This window comes from Mus caroli, chromosome 1 (genome assembly GCF_900094665.2).
Source record: "Mus caroli chromosome 1, CAROLI_EIJ_v1.1, whole genome shotgun sequence".
Taxonomy (NCBI): domain Eukaryota; kingdom Metazoa; phylum Chordata; class Mammalia; order Rodentia; family Muridae; genus Mus; species Mus caroli.
In genome coordinates, this window is record NC_034570.1 from 132988336 (window position 1) to 132999617 (window position 11282).

The 11282-nt window shown below is 37.2% G+C and overlaps 1 pseudogene; it reads right to left on the reverse strand.

The window, feature by feature from the left end:
- Window positions 1-10038: 10038 nt before the first annotated feature.
- Window positions 10039-10757, reverse strand: LOC110303349 (annotated as a pseudogene).
- Between the last annotated feature and the right edge of the window lie 525 nt (window positions 10758-11282).

Here is an 11282-nt window from a genome sequence, read left to right on the forward strand (position 1 = left end):
ATGCACGTGAGGTGTTCTAAAATACATTCAGGCAAAACACACATGCACTTAAAAATAAGATATGAAATATATACTATTTAAATCTAGGCAATTTCCATGAGGCAAATTTTATTTTGTTTTTTTAACTATATTTATTACTAGATATTTTACTTATTTACATTTCAAAAGTTATCCACATTTGTGGTGTCTCCTCTGGAAACCCCCAATCCCATCCCCTTTTCCCTGCTTCCATGAGGGTGCTCACCCACCCACCCACTCCTTCTACCCTTCCCTGGCATTCCCCTATACTGGGGCAGTAAGCCTTCTCAGGACCACAGGCCTCTGCTCCCATTGATGCCCAACAAGGCCATCCTCTGCTGTATATACTACTGGAGACATGGGTCGCTCTATTGTTTGGTTGGTGGTTTATTCTCTGGAATCTCTTAGGTTTCCTTAGTTGATATTGTTGTTCTTAATATGGGATTGTAACCCCTTTCAGCTCCTTCAGTCCTTTCTCTAACTTCTCCATTGGGGGCCACATGCTCAAGCCAATGGTTGACTATGAGCATCCACCTCTGTATTTGTCAGGCTCTAGCCAAGCCTCTTGGGAGACAGCTATATCAGGTTCCTGTCAGCAAGCACTTCTTGGCATCAGCAATAGTATCTGGGTTTGGTGTCTGTATATGGGATGGATCCCCAGATGGGGTAATATCTGGATGGTCTTTCCTTTAGTCTCTGCTTCACACCTTGTCTCTGTATTTCCTCTTATGACTATTTTATTCCCCTTCAAAGAAGGACTGAAATATCCACATTTTGGTCTTTCTTCTTCTTGAGCATCATGTGGCCTGTGAATTGTATCAGTGAGTGCATACCACGTGTGTTCTTTTGTGACAGGGTTACCTCACTCAGGATGTTACTTTCTAGTTTCATCCATTTGCCTAAGAATTTCATGAAGTCATTGTTTTAAATAGCTAAGTAGTTCTCCATTGTGTAAATGTACCATATTTTCTGTATCTATTTCTATATTGAAGGACAGCTAGGTTCTTTACAGCTTCTGGCTATTATATATAAGGCTGTTATAAACATAGTGGAATTGGTGTCTTTGTTATATGTTTGAGCATCTTTTGAGTATATTCACTAGTTGGGTGGATATAGCTGGGTCCTCAGATAGTACTATGTCAGATTTTCTGAGGAACCTCCAGGCTGATTTCCAGTGTTGTTGTACCAGATGGTATCATCTACTGTCACCTGAATTTTTGATCTTAGCCATTCTGACTGGTGTGAGTTGGAAACTATCTGCCAAAACTATTCTCCACAATAAAAGAACTCTGGGGGAATCAGCATCCCTGACCTCAGGCTGTATTACAGAGAAATAATGATAAAAACTACATGGTATTGGCACAATGACAGGCAGGTAGATCAGTGAAATAGAATTGAAGACCCAGAAATGAACCCACATACCTATGGTTACTTGATCTTTGACAAAGGATCTAAAACCATCCAATGGAAAAAAGACAGCATTTTCAGCAAATGGTGCTGGCTCAACTGGCAGTTAGCATGTAAAAGAAGGTAAATTGACCCATTCTTATCTCCTTGTAGAAATCTCAAGTCCAAGTGGATCAAGGACCTCCACATAAAACCAGATACAAAGTCTCTTTGAAACTAATCAAAGTGGGGAAGAGCCTCCAACACATGGGCACAGGGGAAAATTTTCTGAACAGAACACCAATAGCTTATGCTTTAATATCAACAATAGACAAATGGGACCTGATCAAATTGCAAAGCTTCTGTAAGGTAAAGGAAATTGTCAATAGAACAAAATGGCTACTAACAGATTGGAAAAGATCTTTACCAAATCTACATCTGATAAAGGGCTAATATCCATCCATATATATAAAATGAACTCTAGAAATTAGACTCCAGAAAACCAAATAACCCTATTGAAAATGGCATACAGAGGTAAAAAAGGAATTCTCACCAGAGGAATATAGAATGTCCAAGAAGCATCTAAAGATATATTCAATGTCCTTAGTCATCAGGGAAATACAAATCAAAACAACCCTGACATTTTACCTCACACCAGTCTGAAAGGCAAATTTTTATGAGCCCGTTTTCTTGCTAGGATTGCATATGAAGTGAGAATTTGGTTGCAAATTTTTTCTTCAGTCAACACCTTTACAACCTTATGGGGCTTCCTGGTAATAATGTAAAATACGGTTCCAGAGGCTGTACTACTTTCTCCTGGATAGCTTCATCAAGTTTTCCTTTGTAGCAGAATATAAGATGAGCACTTTTGTTTTCCATCATGTCACTTGTTCTTTTCTCTTTATATCTTTATCTTTATAATTTTAAGCATCCTGCTTATCTTTTAGTATTGTCATAAAAGCCACATAGGAAAGAACTTGAAAAAAACATCTACAGTATTTTCTTGTGCACCACCTAACTACAGATCTGGTTATGCTGACACAAACACATTTGAATGTGTCTCTTAAAGGCCTACTTGCAGCTTTCTCTAGTACATTGTTTTGGCAAATTTTCCCATTGCAAGTATAGCTGCTTCTTCAAGGTCCATTTCTATGGAATCTCCTGTTTAAATATCAAAGTTTCATTGTTTACATTGCTTACACTGTTTACATTCCTTCAGTATGAAAGAGAAAACAGTGGATTAGCTAACAGTCCCTGTATTGGTCATAACATAGAATTTAAATCATGCTTGAAAAAGAAATTACCAAATCCTTTCCTTGTTATCTGACGGCTCATACATGGCTCCAGTTTGACATCAAACAAATCCATGCTCACAAATGCAACTTCGATTTTGATGCTAAAAAATACCCAGAACTTAAGTTTCGTTTACTGTTGTAAGGCCTGTGGCACAGCCATCACATTTGTTTGCTTTTACCTAGGTGGAGCTGTCCTGGTTATTGATCATTAGATAATATAACTAACAGAGGAGGGAAATTTTCAAATACTTTAATGATTTTAGCTGTATATTTCTGCTTGCAAATAAAATCTGTTTACCACCAAGGCATGGGATGCTTTCCACCATTGTCATTCTGTCTAAGTGAACCACCAGTCCTGAAGAGTAGTTCTAAATTTTAGAGGGTTGAGCACTGAGCATGAAAATGTGTTTCATTTACAGTCTGTCACCCTCATTTTTAGTTTCTAGACCTGAATGTTGGCAGTCAGCCCAGCTACAGAATGCCAGGCTTCCTTTTGATGCTATCTTAAAGGCTCACCACTGCTCCTAACATTGAGGAAAATACATAATAATAATAATAATAAAATATCATGAAAAAAAAAAAGAATGCAATTAACTGTCTTGGTTTCCAACCTTTTTCTCTCTCTTTTTTCAAACAAAGTTTTACTTCACTGACAGATACAAATCTGGAGACAGAAAGTGAAGATGAGTTGTCTTTGGAAGAGAAATAGGGTCAAATTCAAATTGGGACTATACTAAATTTATAACTCATTTGATACTCTCAAATTGGTCCTGCCTGTTTTAGGACAAACTCAAAGGCAGGAGAAATGGTGTTTGATGAGATATCTCTATCCTATAACCTTGCTTTGTGCTGGACAAAGGTTATGTCACAGTTTGTTTAAAGAAGACGTGTGTATTTGTGTGTGTGAGTGTATGTGCAGAAATCTCTTGAAATATAGGTAAAACTCATGGTTAATTCCTAACTAATGATGACAAATATCGATATATAATAAAACATACTCAGATATTAAATCTTTTTCTTTCTGATCTAAACTTACTCTTTAAACCATAAAGTCTTTGCTTCTATCTTTTATTTTCTTTCTTTTAAATTGTATTAGTTTATGTTATACTTGGGATTATTCCAAGTTCTTGAGTAGATCTCTCTCTCTCTCTCTCTCTCTCTCTCTCTCTCTCAGTTTTTATTTACTTGTTTACACTCCAGGTTTTATTCCCCGACCCTGTCCACTCTCCCATTGTTCCCTCCTCACCAACCCCCCCCCCCACCGCGTCTCCACAAAGATGTCCCCACCATACACCACCCACCCAACCTGATCTTTAAACTCACTAGGGACTCCATTTTCTTGAGTGTTAGACATATCATCTCTGACTGAACCCAGACCCAACAGTCCTCTGCTGTATATGTGTTAGGGTCTCATATCAGCTGGTGTGTGCTGCCTTGCTGGTGATCCAGTGTTTGAGATATCTCCAGGGTCCAGTTAATTGATTTATCACTGTTTCCGTTCCTCGACCATGTCATTTTCAAACTTGGTTGATTCCTTCTGCAAACTAACATTACTTTCATTATTAAGGATTAAAGATACATATATTCCAGACAGATTATACTGAAATCCAAGATGTATCTGCATCTCTTCTGGATCATATAGACCTAGAAGGACATGATCCCTTGCCAGAGCAGCCATGTTGCTGGGTTAAAATTTCTTTTCAGAATTTCTTCATATATGTACATATTTTAGGGAGCTAAAAGTGTATGAGGTTTCCATATGATATTAGGATTTCATATGACCTTTCTAATATCCTTTAACTTTTCATGTCTTCCCTTGTATTTCTTTCCCTAACCTCTTCTTGCCTCCCATCTCTGTTGGATACTCGGTATTCAGTTCCCCAACCTTGTTTCCATCCATAACTACCTCTTTTAATTTCCCCTTCCTAAGGAGATCTATATCATTCCAAGTCCTTTATTCTATACCTAACCTCTGTGGTTATAATTCAGATTGTAATCTATTTATCAATGCCTTTAGAGTTAAACTTCAAAATTCATGAAAGCATATCATATTTGTCCTTCTTGGTCTGAGTTATCTCACAGAATATAAGTCTTTGTAATTGGGTCAATTTAGCTGTGCCTTTCTTGATTTCATTTTTTAAATGACTGAGTCATATTTAATTATATAAATGTACCATACTTTTTATTCATTCTTCTACTGAGAGTCATCTAGGTTGTTTGCAACTTCTAGCAATTGTGAATATGTTTGAGCAAGTGTTTATGTAGTAAGATATGGTAAAATGTCTAAAAGTTGTACAGCTGGATTTTGGAGTAGATATATCCCCAGCTTATGCAAAACTGCATAGTATGCACTTCCTCAAGCAATGTGTGAGTGTTCCTTTTACTCACAAGCAAACACATCTTCACAAGCATTCAGTCTTTGGCCATTCTGATTATTATAAGATTAATTTTCAAAGTGGTTTTGCTTTACATTTTTCTGATTACTAAGGATATTGAGAATTTCTTTAAGTACTTCTCATTTATTTGAGTTTCCTTGCTTCCTTTTCTTTTTCTTTTGACCACTGAGCAATATGTAGAAACAGGAAGTCACCATTGGAACATACCAGTTTCTTGCTTAGACAAGCATTGGAAATTTGTTTCAGATACTATTGCATAAAGAATGAGCATTTTGCTCCAGTACTCAAATGCTGTCATGAAAGTAGGTATTTTTAATTTTCTGTAAGTATCCTTATTGAATATAAATGTTAAAATGGTAGAATTTTCATATGTATGTACATAAGTACTGTACATGATATAATTCATCTCATTGTAATGGAAGGAAATGGCTTCATTAGTCTATCTAATTATTACTTAGAACTCTGAGAAATGGGAACACAATCACTTTACAGAGTGAAACTGGACTTTGAGCACAGATGTTCAATTTGTATTGCTTAATTTTAGCATGCATCAAATATCAGAGTCATATGTGAGAAAAATGTTATACATAATCATTTGGTATTAACTCAAGAACACCTCAAGGACTTTTCATAGAAAAACATCTTGAATTTTACTTGAAAAAAATAGTAAATTCTAATGGATTTGTTATTTTAACAATTCTTTCAATGTTAGGGTTAAAATACTAAGATATTGGAGAATAGTACTTGAATTTATAAATAATACTTAGAGTACCATTATTTCAGTAAATCCATGTTTTAATAGAAAATAAGAAAATCATATTTAGAAAAGACATGATGCTAAATAAATGGTCTTATGGGTACTTTTGTGGTTTTTGTTTTGTTTTTGTTTTTGATTTTTTTGCTTTCAATTATCATTTCTAAAGTCTAGATTTAATGACACTGAGTTAACACTACACCTTAATATAACTTAAATGCAATCTTGAAGTCTAATTTCCTTTACTCTGGAACAAATCATTAATGGTTTACTTAAGTACAAGAAAAAATCATCTAGTGCTGTTTGTAATTATTTTTATGTTAAACTGTGGCTATATTAAAATGTGGTTTCATATGCTATACCAGCTTTGACAAGTAAAATTAATGATGCGAAATATTTTTCAGAGAACTAAGTTGATATATATCTAGACTATATTGATGGACAAAGACTTTCATACCAAACCTGTGCTTCTTCTCTACTCATCTGAATATATTTATTTATACATCTTTTCTAAACATATGCATGAAAATAAGACATTACTCTAAATATGTTGACTGTTCACTTGCTTCATCTGTAGTAGCCTTTCAATCTGCTTTTGTGTCATATCAATTTTGTCAAATTTTGAATATTTTCTTTTGAAAATGAAATAGTGTCTTTTGCAACTAAGCCCTGGATTCCACAGAAGTCCTTTGTCTTTGACCTCCATGTATTCAAAAAGTTGACTCATTCTTTAGGGGTAAATTTTATGTTCTGACTAATACTTTTCTGGTTCTAAATTTTGGAAAACTTATAGATTTTCATACTTATATCTGAAAAAGTATACAGCTATATTTTTACATAAAATATTACAGTAGCTGCCAGCTTTAATCTAGATCTAATGTATGTGTTCTAAATTTGTACAAGGAATTTTAAACTCCATGAATATTTTCTGATATATATCAGATTCTTTTTCAACACACCAAGGTCTAGCAATTCAGACTTTCCAACATCTTGATTTTGTGAACATGTTACTTACGTGCTAATGCATAGGCTTATCATAATACCATTTTAGTCTTTAGCAGCCTCTATATGCATGTTCCAATCCAAGTTAGTTACACTACAGATAGAGAGATCTATCTCTAAGAGTAAATTTTTAAATCAAAGTAATCTCCACTTTTTTTTTATAAAAGCATAGTTTAAGAACCAACAAAATAAAATAAAATAAAACTTCACAAATTTTATTATCCACCAAAGAGGCAACTCTTGTTTATCTATTCTTTCCCCCTGTAATTTAGTCAAATTTATTATCATTACTTTTCTAATTCATTTGTATGTACAATGCAAAGTTTCTGAAACATTAAACAGTTGTTTTTTGTTTATTAGTAAACACTGAGCATTTAAAAACAAATTTGCACCAGTTTTTCTTTCCCTCCTCTTTCTTTTGTTCTCAAATTCATGGAAAATGTGTTAATATAAAAATATTTATCATTATTTCATATTGTTTGTAGTTATTAAACATTATTGTTATTACATATTTTAATAGAAATTTCTATGAAATAATTTTTGTCAGTGGCAAATATATATTCTTACATTATTTTACATTTCATCTACCACTGACTATTATACTATTAAATGATTTTCTTTTATACTATTAAATGATCTATTTGATTGAAATCTTTATACATACTCTCTAACTGTTGTGTGCTGTCCAGCAGCTCCCAAGGAACAGGGTATGGCTGAAGCAGCAGAGGAGCTGAAAGAAAGGGAACTAGATGGATGAGAGAAAGAACAGAGCTAAAACAACAAAGGTTCTGATCAAAGCTCAATTTTACTATTCGGACCGGCTTATGAATAAGCAGGGAGGGGCCCATTCCCACCAAATCATCCTTGGAGTCCAGTTGCAGGTGACCATGTGTTGGCTCCAGAACAGCTAGGCAGCAGGTAGTAGCAGTGGGAGTGGCAGATGCTCTCCTAGTGCTAACAGTCAAACCTGATCAGCCAGATTTCAGGCTGGGGGGGCGGGGCGGGGTGGGGAAGGGAGAGGTTACATCTCCTCCCTTTTGTTAATATAAAAAAGAAAGCCTGGGCTGAGGCATAAAATATATTTATGCTCTATAGTTCTGCCTGAATTCTTAGAGCCTAGTGAAGAAACCTGTCTCAGTGGGATTTCCTAACTTTTCTCATGGCAAACCCTATTTGGATAAGACTGTCCTTTCTGTAGTAAACATCTTGCAGACTAGCCTTGAGCTGTTGGCTCCATCTTTTATAATGTTAATTAGTTACTGAATAGGTAAATTCCTTGTTGAATTCCTACTGAATTCCAAGTAGTCAGCTTACAGGGTCTTTCTAGGGTGTTGGAACACTGGCGAAAACTAACTGTATCAGGATACAATTTTAATAGGCACTATACTAAGATAACACTAAAGGAGAGTACATGGATCCTCCTCAACAGTCTTGGGTAACAGGCAGGGAACAGAGAGGAGGGGGTGATGACCAGCTCCTTAGCACAAAGCTTGTTAGGGTGGGAGGCTGTGAACAATTTGCCCTTTACACGGTATGGTCTCCAACCTCTCGCCCCCCCTTGAATTAAACTTAATTAGGCCACACTTAACTGAGGTGATCAAATCTTCTCATCCTTGGATGAGTGGGCATTAACCATGGCTGGGGGAGCATTGGCTCGATTTTTCTCATGGGTGCTATCATGACCCACAATCATTGCTCTTGGTATCTTTTGGGGAGGGGAGGCAGAGCCTTAGACAGATATTTTTGGTTGTAACTGGAACTAGATACCAACCTCTATCTAAACCTGGTGTGTCTCTCAGGGAACTCAGAAATGGTCTAGTTGGACCTTCCCCTGTAGTGTTTAGCCTTGCACCCATGCTGATACCCATACTGTATTCATATTATCATGAACTAGCATGTACAGTTCTGAGTACTGTGCAGCTCTCAAGGGAGAATTGTCAACCTCAGATTTAGCAAGGCCTCTACAAGAATTATGTCACTAGTAACACCACAGTTTGTGGCTCTTAGGCTATATTAGGAGCTGGAGGTCACCCTCCTCATCTATAATATCTCCACAGCCTGTGGAACTAAAGGGACCTTGCAATAGCAGCGAGGGTAGAATATCGGAGACCAGCTAAGGGACTAAGCCTGTCTTATCAGAATAAAAACAACATTCTTCTTATATCTGAAACTTTTGCCTTTCTAGCCCTGATAGCAAAACTTAATCTCAAATCAGACCAGAAGCCACAATATGTGCTGGAATGCCTTTAGAATGAAAAGTAGTAGCTGTCACCTGCACACTCTTGGGGGCGGGGATGCACGTCCACCACCATCAGGCTGAAGGTATTGATTGACCTGCTTGAAAGACAAGATACAGACAATGAAAAGGTAATAATACAAAGCTTCTTTGGGGAAGTTAGGTACTTTATTCAGTTGTAAATTTGCAAGGCTCAAGCTCAGTTTCTGGCCTCTTAGTGGGCTATCTGGCTCTGAGAATTGCAAGAAAACTGCAGCTTTTCTGGGAGCCTGTGTTCCTAACTGACTACTCGGCAAAAGAGGATTTTTAGCCCTCATCAGAGTGATACTTACAAGAAGATTCAGGATCTGTGTCCAGCTGACGAATTAATCTCTCAGGCAGCCATCGCATTCCATCTTTTTCTTGTGAAAAAACACAGACTGAGCCCCTCCCCAGATTAGAACCAGATCTGGACACTTCTAATCATTAGTTAGTGGGTCCCTTCATTTTACCATGGCATAAGAATTAGAAGCAATTGGATGCCAGTGGCGATCCGCTGCAGATTGACCTTTAATATCAGTTTGTAAAAAATTTAGAACAAATAAAGCAAAGGCAAGATGTGCCTTTGGTGACTTTGGGGGATATAACTGCCCCTGTTATGTCTTTTTTTTTGTTTTGTTTTGTTTTGTTTTGTTTTGTTTTGTTTTGTTTTGTTTTGTTTTGTTTTGTTTTGTTTTTGACTTTTGAAATCAGATTTATTCAGTGGTGGCTGGATTTGGGGATGGGTTCCAATCCACAATTGCCTGGCACATGTTAATTACTAATAAAGGTCAAATACAATGTCAGACCTAAAGCCACAGGAGGAGGGTGTAAAACGTTCAATTCAAAAGAGAACAATCATAGTTCAACAACATGGAACTTTACCTAGAGCTTAGCGTATTAAATTAGTAGTAACGAAACAACANATTGGGAATTTAAAGCAACGCCTGGTAGTTCCTTCCAACATATACATAAAGAGCATCAGAGAAGCTTTTGAATATCACCTATCTGCGCTATGGCCTTATCGGTCAGATGAATCAATGACAAAATGGGTCTCCATTCCGCACCCCGTCCTTATCTCTACATCAAACCTATGCCCAATTTCAAGTGAGAGTTTTAAGTGTCCACATTTCCTAAGCCACATTCAAGGAAATCACATCAATTCTGGATGCTGTCTTCATCTAGGGACGTAAAACTCCAGCAGGTTCAATACTGGCATCTCTCTTCTCTCAAACCCTTCACGCGTCCTTTAATCCCGTCGAATTTCGAATTCTCAGTGTTTTCTGTTGAGGTATGGTAACAGCCAATTCGAGGTGGACCTGTTTCTTCCTGATCACATTGGACTTGTGGTTGCCATTTGGGGTGGGTGTAGAAGATGGGGAAGTAGAGACGTTTCCTGGCCTGAGTCTCTAACAGTAGAGATGTAGAAGAGAGAGAGAGCCAGGAGACCAGCTGTGGACTGCAGGGAGCTGCCACCCCCTCTGGTGGTAGCATTACTTGGATTTGGGGAAGCAGAAATATTCTGGTTACCGGAAAATGGTGCAACAGATGTTTGGTTGCAGTAAATCTGCGTGGGTAGGAGCAGTGCCAGAAGCAGCAACCCCAGCCCTAGCCTGGCCACCATCGCTCTGCCCATGTCTGCTCCGTTGGCGTGTGGCGCGACTCTCTGGATGTTCGGTGCTTGGAGATCTGCTAGGCTTGCGAGGGCGCAGGCAAGGTGGGGAGCGCAGCCGGCCGGCGGGACCTTATATCCTGTTATGTCTTAAAAAGCCAATTTTTTAAGGTGCGATGAGCACATTCAACTATTTCTTGTTCCATGGGGTTATAAGGAATTCCAGTTTCGTGTTTGATGCCAAATTCTTTACAAAATAAAGTAAAATTTTTACTAGAATAGGATGGCCCGTTATCTGTCTTAATAAGTTTAGGCAATCCGATGTCATTAAAGGCTTGTAGACAATGATCAATTACGTTTTTAGAAGCCTCTCTTGTATGTAGAGAAGCAAAAAGAAATCTTGAACAAGTATCGATACAAACATGTATATATTTTAAAATTTAAATTCCGCATAATGAGTTATATCTATTTGCCAAATATGATTAGGCATAAGACCTCTAGGATTGACTCCTAAATGTGGCACTGGAGATAATGTAATACATTTAGGACAATGTTTTACAGTCAT